Below are 20,107 nucleotides of genomic sequence, written 5' to 3'. Positions count from 1 at the left end.
TGATGATTGTTGACCATTAAACTACAAATATATCAATATTTCTTTCATAGTTGCACTGTAATCCCAAGCAATAGAAATAGTTATTTTGATTTTTGAAGTGAATTGAAGCTTGCAAGATATTTTCTTCTGTATGTACCAAGTATAATCACCAGGGAATCTGCAGGAACATGTGTTTGTGTAGTTGTGTAGCCACATTGTATTTCTAGCTAGTCAGAGCAGGATTTTGAACTGGCACTTATTACCATAGTGCCCGACTATCTCCCATGGGGAAAGATCCATAATGAACTTCTGCAGGCCTTCAGCTCATCTCCCTTCTTGGGTACAGGGCTAGATTCTTGCTTTATTTGCTTTTGTTTTTTTGGTGGAGATGTGTAGGACTGCTTATTGTAAATGTCTTCAGGGTTATGGTGGGAAAAAAAATATGAAGCTTCCTCTTCCCCATCTCCTTCCCCGCCCCTTTTTCTGGTGCAAACCAAAATCAACTAACTCAGGTTAGTTCTCTTGTTTATGTTTATTTATATACATGACTGTAGTGATTTTGTCCTTACAAACGAAGTCATGTCTCCTCTATTTCTGCATTTCAGACTAGAACTCTTTTTGAAAGGTAATACATAAGCCCTTACATTTCTCCTTCTCAGTAAGTAGTGAATCCTGTTCAAAGAGAAACTAATTGTTTATTTTCAATGAATTAGCACATTTTGATTCAACTTCATTTTACCTATACAATATGTAAAAATATCTATTAGACAATTCAGAAAATACATAAACTGGGCAAGTTTCATTTTGTAAAACATATTGCTTGGTATATATTTTTATATTTAAATGATACTTTGTTATACTGTCCAATCATGATATAATGAGATGGGCCCATTCTTAGTATTTCCAATATATTTACTATGTTATCACATATGTGTGTCTATAGCTAAGTTCAATTAATTGATCATGCATGTATAAATATAGATGAATATATTGTTTCCATATGAGATGTACATTTTGGGATTATCTAACAACTGACTCAGTAGATAAGCTTATTTGATTTTCCTTAATGGGTTGAGGTCTCTACCCCATTTTAATTTTTCATTAGAATATAATAATAATCACAGGAAAGGGTGATTTGGTATGTGATATATTTCATTATATTTCTATGGTAAGGGCAGAATCTAAAGTGGGAGAGCTCACTAATTTTTCGGCAGACTAATTTATTCCACAGTATTTAAATGTTGTAATTTTCACACTGAGGCACATGCTGCCACATCGATCTTCCTCTGGACCAGTCTCTGTCTTGCTCTTTCCTTTTCATCTGTTTTGTTTTTTGCATTTTTTTCATAAATTCGACAGATGGCCTCTTGATGAATCCTTGATAATACTGTCATGTAAAGCTGCTAAGACTAGAAATCATCTCGCAACAATTTTTCATTGCAAAGAGAAAATTGAACCGAGACAAACATAACTAAGTCCATCACAACAGCAACAAAATATCTACTTCATGTAAATAAAGAAGACAAGCTTTCCTCATAATGCTCAAGCACAAATGCCACTATCCTTGTAAAGCCCCTTGATTTTTTTTAATGCTACATTTAATTCACGTTTCAAGCCTTGGATTTGTTTAGTATTTTGTTGGTTTCATATTCTGTATGGACATTTTCCAGGCTTTTAATGTGTTCTCCCTCCTCCTGTTCCCCCTCCTTTTAGGTCTTTATAATTGTGGATCAGGTGAAGTTTGATTCCCCTCATTTCAAGGTCATGCACCACTAGGACCATTTTCCTGACTCAGAGGGCACATAATTTCACAGCCGTGTACTCCTCATTAATCCACCCTGAGTGGGTGCTCAGGAAGTTCCAGATCACAGATTTGTTTTTGTCTTGTTCTCTGACTCAGTGCTTCATAAAAGGATTAGATTAACCCCTTTTGATTGTATTTATATCTTACTGCATCATGTTAGAAATAACGTGATTTCTTCTTCTCTCCACATGGTCCCCAGTGTGGGAAGTGGGAGAGGAAGGGGGTTCACATCATTTCTTTACAAATAGGTCTTAGTTAGTTAAAGTGAAGCTTGTGGCAGACAGAGAATTATTAGTTTGTTTTCTTGTTCCATTATTACTGCAGCTTCAGTGATTGATTCCCCTCTTCCCCAGTTAGTGACTTGTTTATAAACTCTGAATGATCTCTGTATAAATGAAAACTGCCGCAGTCCACTGGCCCTGAACTGGGTCTCATCTGGACCTGAATTATCTTGGTCCCAAAAAATTAGATGTGTTGAACATTGGAGAAGATCCATTTTGTTTTTGGAGAAGGGTTCCAGCCAAGAGCATGAGCAATAGTTCTTCACTGTGAGGCATTCTTTCCTCATTTGGTGTCCAATTTCTTCCCCATAGGGGCTGTAGAAGGGGAGTATTTATCTATATGGCGGTAGTGTGACCCAGTGGTTAAAGCCCTTGACTGGTATGTTAGAGGCCTTGGTTCTGGTCCCAGCTTATCAGGGTGATCTTGTGTAAGTGACTTGCACGTCCCTATGCCTTAGTTTCCCCATTTTGTTGAATGGGGATAGTGATGCTTACCTCCTTAGGGCATGTCTACACTTATGGGTATATTGGCATTGCTGTGATTGACGCAGCAGTATCAACTGAGCAGGTCTGGTGAAGACCCTCTAAGTCGATGGCAGGGGACTCTCTCATCGACTCTTGTACTCCAGCTCCCCAAGAAGAGTGAAGTAAGTCAGCGGAAGAGTGTCTCCTGTCCACACAGAGCAATACAGAAACTGCCATAAGTCGGCCCAAGCTATGTTGACTTATGTTATTCACATAACTGAAGTAGAGTAACTTAAGTCAACTTACCGTGGTAGTACACAAAGCCTTAGTCAAGAACTTTGAGATCTACTGAGGAAAAATATTATCAAATAATGTATTATATGGTAGCATGGGAGGAAGTATGGTTCAATATTTAGAACAGCTGACTGGGACTACAATTTCTCCCATCAGCTCTGGTGCTGATTCACTATATGGCCTTGCTTAAATCTCTCTGTGTAAATGGGGCTAATGTTTGCCTGCCTTTGTTATGTGCTTTTAGAAACCTTAGTTTCTTTCTTCCCTCATCTTCCTCTTAGTTTTGCCAATTTTGGTTGGATATATTCCTGGAGGTTTCATCACATGACATTATCTTTAATTAAAGATTAATCTTTGATTCCTGGAGACTCCAGGACAATCCTGGAGGATTGGCAACCCTACTTCCTCCTGGAGAGAAGGAAATACACAGACTCGACTGTGGGAGCTAATGTAAGCAATTCTCCTGAGTGAGCTCTAGTGGCTGGGAGGATTGAAGAGCTTATCCTCAGGGACACCCCAGAATCATTGGGTTGGGCCCAATATTGCATGTCCATTCAGGGGCTCCAAAGGGCTAATGGGGAAGCCCCACCAACAGGGGCAGCTCCAGGCACCAGCACGCCATGCGCATGCTTGGGGTGGCAAGCCGTGGGGGGTGCTCTGCTGGTTGCCGTGAGGGCAGCAGGTGGGCTGCCTTCAGTGGCATGCCTGTGGAGGGTCCGCTGGTCCCGCGGCTTCGGCGGACCTCCCGCAAGCTGCTGCCGAATTCGCAGGACCAGGGACCTCCCACAGACAAGCTGCTGAAGGCAGCCAGCCTGCCGTGCTTGGGGTGGCAAAATGCCTAGAGCTGCCCCTGCCCACCAAACTGCTGCAAAACATTCCCCCAACAAGGAAAAACTTAAATGCTCTGCTTGAAAGCATGGAGATATCAGACTATATTCCCCTGCTTCCTTGGATCTTGCTGTGCAAGGAAAGCATGTAGGTCTTACGTTTAGAAGAAGAGGAGGTTGTTATACTGCAGTGGGGGAAAATTTTTCCCATTTGTGATCATTTCAGATTACTTCTGTGGTGTGTTACCTTAAAAAATTACCACCACTCAGTCGCTTCTTCTTTGCACCTAAAACACTGTTTCTTTTAATAGGTTCATAGTTTCCAGTGCCAAAAGGGACCATTGCGATCATCTGGTCTGACCTCCTGTAAACACAGGCTATAGAACTTCCCCAAAGTAATTCCTTTCCAACTAGAGCACCTCTTTAAAAAATACACCCTCAATCTTGATTTAAGAATTGCACTGATGGAGAATTTGCCACAACCCTTGATAAATTGTCCCAATGGTTAATTACCCTCGTTGTTAAAAATTTGTGCTTTATTTTCTGTCTGAATTTGTCAGACTTCAACTTCAACCATAAAGGGCCAGGCGATTTTTCCCATTAGATACACTGTAAGAGTGATCTTTCTCTCAGCTTTTTCCCCATAAGCAAAGGCACTGGTTTCTTTCTTTAGAATCACAAAGTCAAAACACCATGACACGACTATGTCCTGCATTTCAATTAGGCAATAAGAAAAAGCAGAGCTGTGTGAAGCAACCAGCTTTTCTCCTCCATGAAACTTTTGCTATAAAAACTGAATTTAGCTTGCAAATGCTGAGATATGGGGCATTGCCTATTGTTGGTAGTACACCACTTCTTGGTATTTTTAAGGAGTTCTTGTTAATATTGCACAAAGTTTCTCTAGAAAAAGAGGTTGCCTTTGCTATCGCATGAAATATTAAGACTTTTAGATAAACATGCCATGGCTTGCATTGCATGACTTTAATCCTCATGTATAACTCCCATGCCATCAAACCAGTGTTTTAGGCATGAAAGTAAGGTATGTTATGTCTCCAGTCAGCTAATCAGAGGTTATGTTTTGTAAGCTTCAGTCACACTAGGGAAATGTATGCTGTTCAAATTTACTGGCTCAGAGGTCAAATACTTAAATGTGCTTACACAAATGCAGTAATATGGGATCTGGGAAAGAAGATCTGAGAAATTAATAGGCTTCACTTAGAGTGCAAAATGTTCATTTTAGATGTTTTTATGAACCATTTCCATTGTTAATGTGGTTATTGTTAGTTAGCATCTTTGTTGAAGTAGCACATAGAGAGTTAAACCAGGGTGGGCTCACATTGTGCTAGGCACTGTACAAATATATAATCATTTTCAGTCCATGCCCCAAAGAGATGTGACACTTAAGTTTGTTAATAGTTTTAATTTTTTTTCTTGAGACTAGGTTGCACTCTACATTTAAGTATCCTGTTTAGAAATATTTTTGCAAAGTAATGTCATATCCACATTGATGGCACAACTTTGCTAGGTGAAATCAGGATTAAAAATGGCACTTCTTTTGCCACCTAAGGTGTGGTGATTTTTATAAATGGAACATCAGTATAGATGGCTACTGAAGGAGAGTGAGAATGAAAAATACTCAGACCAGCTATTGAGCAATTTTAATCAGAAGATACCATGTACATGGGGAACTCTAATTGTCCTGATGTGAGGTGGACAACTAGTACAACTAACTGACCAACCATCATTCGGAAGGTTTCAAAGTTACAAAGAAGATAATGTTATGATCCACAAAGAGAACAGAGTAGCATCTCCAACAATAAGAGACGCAATCTTCTCATTGCTAGGAGTGAGAATATGAGAGTGGTAGAGAATGCAGCAAAGAGTGGATTGAGTTAACAGGACATATCCAATCAGGAATGTGCCAGTTCTCAGCACACTGAATGCAAGTAGCTTTCAATCTTCTGTCTTTGTGGGATACCTGAAGCCTGTGGATATCTTGGAATAATTACATGATTTGTCCTATGGTATGTTGCTTGCTTATGTATATATTTTACAATGCTCAACAGATAATAATGTGATGGAAGTGAGCATAATGTTCAAATATCACATTAATAAATTACATCACCAAAGTTCTGGTGGTATTTTTATATTTCAGGTATTTTTTTCCGTGGAAAGAAATATAACTTTCTTCACTGTCATTTATTTCTATTTGCTCCTTTCAAGTTTTCAGCATATTTTCTTATGTAAGTATTCCTCCCTCGTATTTGACTTCTGGCTTTTATATTGCAGGCTGGATCTGCTGAGTGCTGGGCTTACAGGCATTTAGTTGATTTTAGAAAAAACAGGAGGGTTTGTGTGTGTGTGTGTGTGTGAGAGAGAGAGAGAATATTTCATCAGGCAAAATCCTCTCCCTCTTCTTGCACAGAACCCAAGTAAATAGGTTTTGTTTAGGGACCAAAGTAGGAGCTTGGAGGGTGAGGATCAAATTGTCTTTCAACTTGCAGAACACAGAGAGGATCACAGCCTCTCTGCAACTTCCATTATAATAATGAACTGTGACCACTGCCCCAGTACCAAGTTTTCTGAGCCACTGGATCAATGTAAATATGGATACAGCTGTCCTTCTATGATCTGCTCAAAACATAATCAGTGTGGGCTTGGAGACCCCTGTCCTGGTGTGCAGAGGATTCACAAAACCTCCTTTGTGGTCACTGCATCCCTTCTCTCCTCCCAGGGGCATCACAATTGCTTTTTTGAAATCCTGGAATTTTTTTTTTAAGCCCAACTGCTAATGGAAGTACATGATTTTAAATAATTTACATTTCCATCTGGTTTGAAAATCACCAGGTGGAGATTGCAAATCAGGATGAGTCCAAATGGAAGGAAATCTTTGTTTAAAATATTAAAGCAAAAAACAAACGTTTATGTGAACCACATTTTTATGGTCCACAGTGATGACTTCTTATGTCTTCTCTCCTATCGTTTTGGTTGTACAAGGAATGTGCTTCCTTTCCTTGGCTGCATTACATGAGTTATTCAGAATTAGCATGGGGGAACCGGGGAGAAGGGAAAAACGAAGAGATTGTGTGTGGAATGTTGGAGGAATTAGGGGTTAGAGGGTTTCTTCAGCATATTCCTTTGAGCATTACAATGATCTCCTTTCTGCTTTTCTAGGGAACCATATTAAGCCCTTACATGCATGCATGGGACTCCCTTTATGATCAATGGGAGTCACCTGTATTCATCTTAGGGCTCCCATTTGAGGCTACTGCCTCCCCCAAGTAGGACCCAGAACCGTGCAGGGTAGAGACCCTCTCCATTCTGGTGGCACTGCCACACAGGTGGTGCCTCCCCTCTCCTTGTCATGTGACCTTGAGGTAAAACTGCAGAGGAGCCAGCCAGAGACTCCAGCTGGTAGGAGCAGAAAGCAGGGACCTCTGGGTATTCACAGAACTTTCTACAGCTTTGACTGGCCTTTCTCTGCCCTGTGCTGATTGTCTGTTTGCTTCAACTCTCTTTCTCACCCTCTGTCGTAGTCTCTCCACCTCAGTTTCACTCCACGCCTGCCCCTTTTATTCTCTTCTCTCTTGCCCTCTCCTCCTCACCCCTCCTCCCTTCTCTTTCCATTTAGCTTCACCCCTCTTAAATAACCCCATCAAAAAAAATTGTGGAACTAATACGTTTGTTACCATCAAATAGTTCACTCTGCTTATGTGTTGTAGCCCTTCTCTCCCTCCCTCCTCCCCTCCCCCCGGTGTGGCTGTCTTATCTGTTTAGATGTACGTTCTTTAGGAGCAGGGACCATCTACCATTCTGTGTTTGTACAGTGCCTGGCACAATGGGGCTCCATTTTTTGTTGATCCTTAGGTGCTGCCATAATAAATATGATTAATAATAAGAAGAACAATGTAGCTCCTTGAGGGTTTTTTTAAAATTGTGTTGGATAGGGACTGAAAGATTGGCCCCTCTCTGGTCAACATTCTAAACCACCCACCAGCTAAGAGCTATCCTTCCTTCCCATTTCCCTCACTGCTGAGCCAGCTGGCAAACTTTTATTCTAAAAAGAGTATAAAGATCATCAAAGGCTCTGTTTTGTAAAACTTTTTCTGATAGATGTTCCTTGTATCTTAGCAGTCAACACCATGATGGGCTCCCCCATTTTCAGCATACATTTTGCAAGAGCAGACTAAATCCTTCAAATCAAGAAGAATCTTATAGTGAGGCTCCACTCTATTAACTGTTTTCCTACAGACATGTTCATACCCCTTCCTGCAGAATTTTTCCAGATGATGAAAGTACTGCAGATGGTCAGTTTAAAAGAAACACGTTTCTTAAACCGATCTCAAACAAATGAGCTACAATAATATTTCATTCGGATTTTCTTACTCTTTTTTTAACCAGAGATTACAAAGTCTCATTGTCCGCCAGTCATGTAAGCCTGTAATCTGACTGGACCAAATTCCTCCCTGCTGTAATGCAATTGATTTTAATGGTGTTACCTCAGGGTTGAATTTACCTCACTGTATAGAAACTCCCAGTGCTACAAAATGGAAGAGATTTTATACGTATTTAGATTAAAAATATTTGAGACACAGTTAAAGTTGTCTTTTAATCTTCCAGTACTGACCCAGTATGGCCATTCTTACGTTCTTATGTATGGTGCTCCCCTTTAATGCTACCAATCGTCCCCCAGAGAGCTTTTGTGTTTGATTGACAGATATCAACTGGCCCAGAAAAAACTGTACATACTGGCCTGTAATCTAAATTTCTCCTCCCAGCTATGCTATGGGGACCCATTCCTCCAGAACATTGGCCAGAGACTGTCTCACATTGCCATCCATGTGTGGTCGACAAAGACCCTCTCCACTATTCCATTAGCTTCTGAAAACTTCATCCTGCCCAAATCACCCTGCCCAAACTGGTCAATCTGCATACAAGAGAGAGAGTAACTTTTTCCATATGTACCCTGAATGGATAGGCTACAGACTCCAGTGCTGTACACATCCTTTCAAAATGAGCCAAAGATCCCCATGTAGGCTGGATTTTTCAAAGGGGACTAAAACAGCAAGGTGCCCAACTCCCATTGAAAGTCAATATCCCTTAGGAAGGGTGGATGCAGATTGTATTGTCATACAAGACCCATCAGTCTGCATATGCAATAACAAGGCTTAAGTATCTATAAGTAGCAATTGATGGGGTTGTCTCTCCAGCAGATACAGTTTGTCTGAAAGCTACTATAACATTACAATTGACCTATTCTAGGAAAGGGTGGCTTTTTTTATAGGAGAATGTGAGGATAGATTCAAACTGGTTGGAGACTTACCATGGACTTACGAATGGGAAGGACACATAATCATCAAATTAATTAATTTTTGTTGGGGGAGCTTACAGTGACAGTGGACAGGCACAAAGTGGCAGATTTAGTTTACTTGGATTTTGAAAAAAGGCGTCCATACTGTACTGCATAAGACTAATGCCTAAGTCTAAAAAGTATGGTATTGTTAATGAAAGACTAGATAAAGACTGGCTTGCTAAATAGAGGGCATATGCAGGGGATAGCTACTTACTTACCTATCAGCTAGGTGAAAACTTGAGTGTTTTAACAATCTGTGTTGAATCATACTCACGCTGTAGACCAATGGCTTTGAAGAAGAAATAGTGGTGAAATGTGCAAAATTGCCAATGACACAAAGGTGGAAGGAATTACTAATACCAAAGAGAATGTGCTTGCATCTAACCTGGGGCATGGGCTGAAAGTGGTTAATGCAATTTAATATAGTTAAGTAGTGAGCATATGACTGAAAATGTCAAAAGGGATTATGCCTTCAATTATTACTAGTTGCAAGGCACAGATCAGAAGAGTTAAAGGACTTCAATGAGACTCAGGGATGCTCAACAGCTCACAGGACTGGGCCTCAGGGTGAGGGCATGAACACTCCAATGCTGTAGTTGCACCTACAGATGGGCTGCATGGGTCTCTCCTCCTAAAATGATACTTTGCTGTTGCTTGGTTAAAATGAATCTAGACTGCCTTTTAATGACCTTGCCACTGACCTAAGGAGTCTGACCTGTGTTTGGGATGTGTTATGGGAAGGTTTTTTAAAAAATTATTCGTCTTCTCCTACCTCCATTATTTTTGTAAACATCCCTTACCCTATCTCATTAATATGTGACCCTGTGCAGTCTTTGGAGGCATAGCTGAGAGGCTCTTCATCTGTACACATGAAAGAACTTGCATTTTGTACATTTGCATCTTAAGCTTCTCCTATATTTGACTGTATAGTAGATGACTTTGACTTTCTTCTTGTCTCCATCCCCTTTTGGAAATTTTTTTTTAGCAATATCAAAAAAAATGCACTCTATACAATATCATTAAAGGTAAGTAAACTAATAACACATAGATTTAAATGTTTACTGGTTTGTGTCAGTGTCTGGCAATACAATGAATAATTCATATCAAACTAGTAGAATGTAACATTTACATAAAATAATACTTTGCAAATTTATGGTAAGTACTAATTACTTGCCTTATTTGCCATGACTATGATATTAAATATTCATAAAAATGTGATTATTTCTTTGATTTGGCAGGCATTTAGATTTCTCTACAGCTTTTCACACTGCTAATTTTAATCCAGTAAATTATCTGGAAGAAAACAGTATGCAGCCTAAAAACTATTCAAAATTCACTCCAACATTGAGCACATTATGGACGTAATGATCCATTACAACCAAACTTCAGGAAGGTCTTGCAAGAAAACTGAGAATTAAACAAAGAAATATGGAGACTATCATCCTTATTTATCAGATATATTTATTAGGGTGTTGGTTTTTTTTGTTTCTTACATACAGTGGAAAACTTTTAAATAGTTACATCTGCGGTAAATATACTCCCAAGTGGTTAGTTCTTTGTCAGATAAGTGTTTAAGAAAACATATCTGTATTGATGTCACAGTTTGATGTTCTGAGGATTTATCCTTTAACTGTTTAATGAAAGAATCTTATTTTGTGACTGAGTGCACTAGAAATATATTCTTTGTGGCTATCACTTAAAGGAATAGCAATAAGCCTGCAGCTAGGTATTTCTAAGGTGGCTATCACCTTGGGATCTAGGATAAACAAAACAATACTTTGCACTTACTGTATATAGCGGTTTTCATACATGAGTTCAAAGCTGTTTACTCATATAAATTACATCTTCATACACATATCTCTGTAGATACATACTCTGAATCAGGCAGAAAAGGGACTAAAATGTGGGTCTCCCCCATACTACTCAAATGCCTTAACCACTAGCCTACTGCTGTCATTTTTTTGTGAAAAGTTTCAAATGGCCTCGCTTTCACATTGCATTAGAATAAAAACAAATGTCAAAACCTCCAAATTTTTCCCCAAACAGAACTGGTGTATTTCCAGCCAGTCCTAATGAATACATCAAGGTCACTGGGCACCTGTTCATTTTAAATATTTGTTGCTTGCAGAGGCCCCAATTCAGCAGGTACTTCAACATGTGCGATACTTCCTAAGGTGCAGAAACCTTTTACAAACTTTGATTAAACAAATTGATTGATAACTTGAAAAATGTTGCTAACCTTATGTAACAATACAGGATTAATGTACCATGTCTTAAAATAGATTTTTGGAAAAGATTTGAAATATCAGCTCTCAATCACTCCATACGTCAGAAATCAAAAACAAAACATAAGTTTCTAAACATAAAGACTAAGAACCAAATTTTACCCTTAGTGTTTTCAGTGAGCAGCACAGGCTGTTTAGTCAGGGCAGAATTTGGCCATGAGAGCTGTATTTTTTTCCTTGCCTAGAAAATGTGGGATACGATATGTAATCTGAACATTGCCAACTAAGACTTAAGGAGTTTCAGAAGCATTTTTCCCCATGCGGGAAAGATTTTATAACCATATAGGAAGAGACAGGGAAGGCGGACTTTATCCTTCAGTGATATAGAATATAAACATAGAAATTCAGTTCCATTCCTAAATTTCTGGGCCTTCCATATGGATAGGTGGATGCTCTTCTCTGCTCAACAGTGTCCTCTTGCCATGGCTCACTCAAGAACCATGCTTCTATATGCTTCTTTTCCCTGTGCAACACATTTCTTCCTTTTCTAGTGGGGTAGGTTGTAGAGGGTCATCATCACATCTTGTGAAAATATCCACTTGGAAATCCACTTGGTTTTGAGAGACAGTATTCAAAGAGCTCCTGGCTTCACCAATCACCAGCTCTCACATGTCTATGAAACCTCAACTGCATGTCCTTGAAGGGGAATATGCAGGCTCAAGGAAAGCATTCTCTATTCACTCTGCTACCCGTTCTGTAGACCTAGGACCCATATGGCTTTTTTTCTGGTTTATTTGCACCTCTCTCTACTATACATTTGAGGAGAGCACAGAACTCTAACTAAAAACCTCAGAAATGCTATAACACAGCATGAGACCATGATGACCCAATTTCTTGTTTGAGGGAGAAGTCCTCCAAAAACCTTCTGCAGCATCGTATAGTTTGACACTTTTGTACATGTAAAAATGTTGGCAAGCAGCTTGTTACCTGTGAATCCTGGATATAATTAAACTCTTCCTAAAGTCAAATGTTTTATTTATTTAAATTGTTTCTCTAAATGAAAGTAAAACCATTTGTTGTACGTCTTTGCCAGGCTTTGGCAATGTGAAAATGGGACAAGGACAGTACAGTGGAATAGAAACTGAAAATCCTCAATGTAATACTAATGAAACCCATCCTGTTCTCTCTGCATTGGTCATAGGGTTGAATAAGGAGCTCATTGAAAATAAGCGTTTCCCATGTGTCAAGGAGAGAAACTATTGATTTGTACTCCTAGTCACCAAGACCAAAAATCAGTCCCTTCAAACTGGAAAAGGACTTGTGCATAGTGATGAAGTGATCCCACGAGCTGCATAACAGAGGCCTAGTTCTAGGAAAAAGGAAGGCAAAGGAAAATGGCATTGAGAAGGTCAAAACGGTTCATATGGCTCATCACCAGCTGCTTGCACCATCTGACAGATCCAAAGGCAACTTCAGAGCAGTCTGTACAATATGTGGAGCTAGAAGCTGCTGCTGTAACGTCATTTTCCCTAAAGGAACTTGGCAAAATTGGCACTATGTTCTCCCATGGACTGTGGTGCCAATGGTAGGCATAATTTGCAGCCCTAGTGCTGGAAAAGAGAGGAAGGAATTGGAGCCTGTTGTTAACTGTAAATTAAATGCTGTTAAATGAAAAATATGTAGCATAGCCTGATTTGATCAGTTTGAATCTAAAATGAAACAATGAACTAGAAGAGACTGGGTGACACAATGATCTAGACACAATGACACAATGATCTAGACTTTCACCTGTCCAAGGACCTCTAAGTTTAAATTTGGTTTGGGTCACAAGTTTGATCTCAGATTTGGGCTATGCAGTAAGAAACAGCAAAGAATCCTGTGGCACCTTATAGACTAACAGACGTTTTGGAGCATGAGCTTTCGTGGGTGAATACCCACTTCGTCAGATGCATGTAGTGGAAAGTTCCAGGGGCAGGTATATATATATGCAGGCAAGCTAGAGATAATGAGGTAGTTCAGTCAGGGAGGATGAGGCCCTGTTCTAGCAGTTGAGGTGTGAAAACCAAGGGAGGAGAAACTGGTTTTGTAATTGGCAAGCCATTCACAGTCTTTGTTTAATCCTGAGCTGATGGTGTCAAATTTGCAGATGAACTGAAGCTCAGCAGTTTCTCTTTGAAGTCTGGTCCTGAAGTTTTTTTTGCTGCAGGATGGCCACCTTAAGGTCTGCTATAGTGTGGCCAGGAAGGTTGAAGTGTTCTCCTACAGTAAGAAGGTTGTCTGTGTGTTTGCGTGTGTGTATGGGGTAACATCTATTGCTCATCAAGGAGCATTAGTGGTAGACATGATGTGGTAACGAGGGTGTCTTTTTGTTTTTAATGACTAAATGATGTCTTAGCTGCCTAATGTCATGTCCGAGTTACAGCAGGAAGTGGGTCTGAAGAATAAGGAAGGGGTCTTGCGGATCAGCTCAGGTAGGGCACATTGATTTTTGTTGTATTAAATCTATGGCTGATGAAATACACTAAGTGCAAAACTTTCAGATGATGACAAATAAAAATAGGATATTCCCTTCTTCTGCCTAACTGCCACACTACACATAGGTCTTTAATACAACATCACTGTCCAACTACACATTTGAATCCTGATCTGGCAAACGCGTACACAACTCTCTTCACCTGAGGAGAACCACTGACATCTGTGTGACTTCTTGGGTGAGTAAAACTTCACACCTGTTGTAAGAGTTTGGGATGGGACCTTAGAAAGGGGAAGAGAGATGAAACTGCTTTTTTGACAATGATAAAATGGTTGATGGTAAATCCAATACAAAGGATCTCTCCACATACTAACCTGAACAAAACCATGGTAAATTAATGGTGAGCAAAAATGTTTGTTTAAAACTTTTTTCACCAAAATCTTTTCTTAATTTAAGTCAATAATGGCAAATTAAAAAAAAAAAAGCTGTTCCACTTTGTCTAGCTAATTAAATATTCATTGGAGCAGGGACTGGAAGCTAGATGTCCTGCCTACCAAGCAAGTGTCCAGGAAGTATTTTACTATTTCTACAAAGTGGAACAGTTTCAAGAGAAGAGGTTGAGAGACACATACCCCAGAATAGCCTTGTGGTTGTAGGCCAGTGACTGGAGTATTCAGCTGGAGGGTGTGGGTGGGACAAGGACATTGGGTTCAAGTCACTACTCTAGAATGGGGGCTTGAGTCTGGGTCTCCCACGTCAGTTCCCCACTCACTGGGCTATTGGGGGTGGGTTCATCACCACCACTGTTGTTTTGTGATTGGCAGCTATGTCTCCTTGTGCATTAAGCCTTCTGTTTCAAAATTTCCTTTGTTTTTATTAATAAAAGCATAAAAATTCCCAGAAATGAAACTGCTTTTCAGGTTGAATGAAACAATTTTTTTGCATTTTTTATTTTTTGAAAATTCCAAAAAAGGTCAGTTTTGGGTTGACATGAAACACTTTTTTTTTTAATTATTTTGAACTGCCACAAAACTGAGAAATCAGTTATTCTCACAGAGTTACTCTACATAGTTTTGCCCCAGAGACTGGTATTGTAAGGCATAGTTTGTACAGTGCACAGCTCATACGGTGCTGTGATGAAAGACACGATGTAAGTAGCTGATTTATTTTAATGTACTTTACCACTATATCAAGACACATATCAGATCCCATCTTGTGCTGTCCCTCTGGAAAGACAATCTGCCACAAGTCTGGGTTTTGAGGGATCATTCTGAGAAGTGTTGGAATTGCTATATGCAGAAATAGAAGTGTTACAAACTTCAATCACTGCAGGAAATTTGTTAGAAAATGTGGCTGCTCAGTTAATGAATCTGGACAGTCAGATGGGCACAGTGAAACAGGAGGAGAATGTACTGAAACTAACATTTCTGCTCGAAGAGCTGGCCATTAAATTTTTTAAGTCTTATGAGATTCTACTTAAATGCTTTACTGTTCACTGCTGCTGCTGGTGACATTCAACCACTGCCGCCAAAATGACATCACCAGCCAAGGCCCATAAAACCCGAGGAGCAGGGCCAGATTAAGGCAATCTGTCACATGGCCTCTTCTGAGCCCACTCCTATTTGAGGGCATAGTGGTAGAACCCCTCACACAAGAGCCATCTACTCAGCTAGTCTGTGGACCTGCTGCTACTCCTGTTGTGTGTAGGCTAGGGCTTTCCTGACCACAACAGCTTCCTGTGTCCCAAAGGGGCTGGGCTCTGTCTTTGTGGGAGATAAGGAGAGTCCCTGTTGACACCATTCAAGAAGAGGTGTGTGTGTGTGTGTGTGAGACCCGCCAACATCACTGCAGAACAGACTTGACTGACAGAGAGACCCCTTTCCCCCAATAGTCATCTGCTGAATGTCGTCTGTGAGATTTGCTCTATTACAAACCATAAAGTTTGAATTAGAAAGGTGGGCCCCATAGCCTTTATCAAGTTTGAGTGCATTTATTTATTGAAGGTGTATATTTTCCCAATTTCCTTGTCATGTTGTTGGCTCTCTCTCATCAAAGTTCCGCCTAGGGTAAGAGTGGATTGGAAGTTTAAGACAAAGGAAAATACTATTCTGCTGTAAATTCCTGATACTGACTAGGATAGATTTCTGCCTTACTGGCTACAATTCAAAAAAGAAAGTGATTGATTGGGCAAATATCAGGTTTTCAAATTTCCTTATTCAATATCATTCATAATGAAAGTCAGGAATTTGATATAAGTGAGAGCTCTTTTATCCAAAGAGACTCCTTTTGGGGAAATTAAGGAAGCAGGCTGGATTTTCTGTTGTATTCAATAAAAACATTTTTGTGTATGTCCCTCAAAACAACTAACCATATGTTGTGAAGCAACTCAATATATGTATGTACAAATCAGAACATGCAGCTCTTTCAGTAACAAGCAATAAAACAGCTAGATATATGAGAACCTTTATCAATTAAGAGAAGAAATTATAGCGGCCCCACTTCTTCATTCATGCACAAATTGTTTTTTAACTCAGTCAGAAATCTGGTTTATACCTTGTGTCTTAGGACAATGGAATAAAGTTGGATCTGGAGCTTCATGCTCATCATTCGACCCTTATATAGAAAAAACGACGAGAGCCACAAAGACCATGAGAAAACACAAAACTTTCTTTACCCATGGATTTAGCACATAAACAGAACTAATACAAAATGGCAATTACACTTTCTGAAGGAGGGCCCAAAATTTGTTGATAATATAAAAAGAGGTGGGGATTTTATGGCATATGATGTAGGATTTGCTCTATATCCCTCTATCACCTCCATTAACTTAGGGTTGTGTTTCATAGATTGCTGGTCAAAATGTATAGATTTTTTTCGAAGAGGAGCAAAGCCATCCAGACAAAAGCTTACATGGCATTCATGTTTTTAAGAATCCATCCTTATCCTTAAAGATCTCTGACCACAAACAACACACAACAGTAACACTATGCATTCGATCAAACAATTCCTTGCTAGTGCTACTAGAGGAAACTCTGGTGTGTGTAGTGATAATTCCCTTTTCACGTACACCATAAGTTACACTGAGCAGAAATTTATGTTGTGGGCAATTTCCAGAGGCTTTGGGACGCAGGTTGATAAAGACGTAGAACACATATTCTGTTGCAGAGGTCTTTATACTCTGAAATGGATAGCTGATTACAAAGCAGCCTGAAGATCTAATTATAATTGGCAATCGGGAGATGAGGAAAGACTGCAGACACATCTCCTCTACTTTTATACACAGTCCTTGTGGCACTCACATTGCTTTCAATAAATGTGCTTCTGGCAAAAACTGTCAGTTATGGTAATAGCCTGGATGACTGGGTACTGAGAGACTACAAGCCTGACCTTTGCTGTTGTAATCATCATCATCAGCGTGAGTATGCATGCCACCCAAAAGACAGAACAAGTAGCTTAACTAGACTGTAATTGCCATTTGTTGATGATGATACCATTGATGATGCATTTTTGTTTGTGTTAATTGAAAAGATAGTATACTGGGTGATCTCTATAGAAGGTGGAAGATTAATGCACAAGGGAAGAGAAAGCATGTGCCTAAACTAAAGTAGGAAGAATAAATACTTCATACATTACATATATTCTGATACCTTCACCTTTCCAGCATATGAAAGTAACATGCATAGCACACTTCTGTTTGAAAGGGAGGTTTATGTAGGCACAGAGCTCAAATATCTGATTAAAAATGAGTTTAAAATTCTTCATCTAAACAACTCGACCCCATAAACTGTCTAAGCCTAAAAAGTTTTGGTCTATAATCATTATTAAAATTGTGTATGGGCTCATCAGTGAAAACAGTAGTGGAGCAAAAGAGGTATCTTAAAGTATCGTTTAAGTTATACTGAGGACATATGTTGAATTCAATGGAGCTGTATTTGTGTGAGAGAGAGGACAAGTTGGTCTAAGGACTCTCCCAGTGTACAGCACCCTTCTTCAGAAGTGTTTATGTTATGGTGGCACCCAAAACAAACAGATAAGAAGATAGCCTCTGTCCTGAAGAGCTTGTATTCTAAAAAGTTAGTGCCCAGTTGTAGGAGGGAATGTATATAATGAACTAACCCACTGATCAGGGTGATGGCTGCACACCCCTCTTGTTCATTCCTTGCTTTCATTTACAGTACAAAGGCATAGCCTTAAGTTTTTTTAAAGGGGGAATTACAGATACAGCTTGGAAGAGGCACAATTGTTTACATAAGAGAAAGTTGTATATAAAGGGAGCATGATGTCAGGAGGCTGTGAAAGTAATACTGCTGTTGAAGTCCCTGATATGATGGTGGGAAGCGGGGACTGGTGAGCACAGTGCCCTTGGTAGGTCTTGTATCTCATGTGAGGAGCTGGAAAGCTAGGATTCACCTCTGGTACCGTTGGGTTTAGCTGTCCTGGCTGACTTGAGAGGGAGCATGGACGGTCAGTGACTCATTCCCCATCAAAGTTGCAATAATCTTATTTTAGATACTATATTTTCCACAGTGATCATTACAGATTATTGTCTTTCTTCTAGTCTAAATCTTTAATGGCATTTGCAACATACATAGCAGACTTTGGAAGCTTGCTGTTTGTGCCTTTCTTATCATTGACCACAACTAAAATAGATTATTAAATGTGTACTCTCTCATCTCCAGAGAGAAAGCGCAAGATATTAAATTGTATTTCCCTGGAGAATGTCCTCCTTAGTACTTCCTACTCTTCCTAGAAGTGTGGAAACCCTAATTAAAAATAATTGCACCATACAAATTTTTTTTGGGGGGTGGAGGGTTTTTCTCATTAGAATTGATTTGGAATTTTTTGACAATATGTTTTTTTCATGGAAAACACCTGATTTCTCTAAACCAAAGCTGTTTATGAATCAGAGTGAATCTCCCAACCTGAAACAAAGTTGAAAATAACTTTCAAATTTGAAACAAATTCCACTTTTCTGATTCACAAGGAAAAGTCATTTAGAATTTATACTAATTAGATTTAAAAGGTTTTTTAAAAATTCAAAAATCAAAATATGTTTTGATTGACCTGAACCAAAGTTTTTCTGATTTTTCAGGTTATGAACATTTGAGATTTTGACTTTTTGTCATGATTTGAGACAGGGAAAAAATTTTTAGCTCTTGAAAATACTCCAGAGATGGAAAAACCATTTCCTTCCCAGCTTTAATTGTCCTCTACATCCTCTTTCAACCAATTATTAAACTCTTATACTTTCTTTTCAACTTCTTGCTTTTCTACTTTTTTTCCTGAGGTGGTTGGTCAGCATTTCTTCCCTCATTTTGTTATCCTGGCTTTTTCAATAGCTGCTTGAATTTTATGGCTTCTGCAAGAAACTCAAATGTGCACTGGCAGCTTTCTGAGCATTGCTTCATATGCCACTCTCTGAATTATGAAACCTTCTTCCTCCCTCCCCCCAACAACCTCCTTCCAGAGTTCATAAGCAGCATATTTTCATTCCTACTTTTTGTCAACTCTGTATTTCTCAATAGTGGACCAAATTCACCCCTGATGCAACTGAGCTGATTTCATTCAAGTTATACCCAGGATGAATTTGGCTTAGTTTGTCGTTTCCTTGCACGATCTGAATGATATTCTCCTTTAGCTCTTTGAAGCTTGCAAAAATCACTATAGTAAATGAAAAACATTAAGAGGTTCAAGGCAGAAGTTGCTGACAAAAGAAAGGAGGTATTTCTTCTGCTGCAGCATAACCCACCACTGTTCAAAACGTTTTGCCTATTAGATTGAATTCAGGAAAAATAATGGACAAACTATATGGAATATTTTCAAAGGTGTCATGTAGTACACCAAAAGCAATATGGGTAATGGGGCAAAATATCTTGTAAATCATCTTCCTCTTTATTAATAAAATAGAGCCGAATTCCTCCCCGAAACCCAGGCTCAGACACTCATCCAATTGGGAGCGGCAGGCTTCTATCCAAGGTCCAAATTTAGCTCATGTAGTTAATCATTCACAAGGGACCCAATCCTGCGACCCCTATGATCTCAAAACTTTCACTGATTTCAGCTGGAATTTTGGGTGTGGAGAGCTTGCAGGTCGAACCCCAGGATTGTCCATTCCTAGAAATTATCATGTGAAGTTGGAGGCTGTGCAAGCATCTTAAATTAATTGTTAGTGTTTGCAAATATATAGATGGGTTCTCCGCTCCCCAGAGCCAAGGCTGTGTCAATTAAACATACCTGATTATTTTCCACAACTATAGGGAAACCAGTGCTATGTATTAGACCTAGAATAACCTCTCTAACCAACAGTTCAGGTGGCACAGATGCATGCCTTATGCCAGTGGTTCTGAACTTATTTATCATTGTGAGACCACAGTGTGTTGTTGGCCACATTTAATACTACCTGTGT

This window comes from Gopherus evgoodei, chromosome 2 (assembly GCF_007399415.2).
Source record: "Gopherus evgoodei ecotype Sinaloan lineage chromosome 2, rGopEvg1_v1.p, whole genome shotgun sequence".
In the NCBI taxonomy this organism is placed as follows: domain Eukaryota; kingdom Metazoa; phylum Chordata; order Testudines; family Testudinidae; genus Gopherus; species Gopherus evgoodei.
This window is presented reverse-complemented; position numbering follows the sequence as displayed.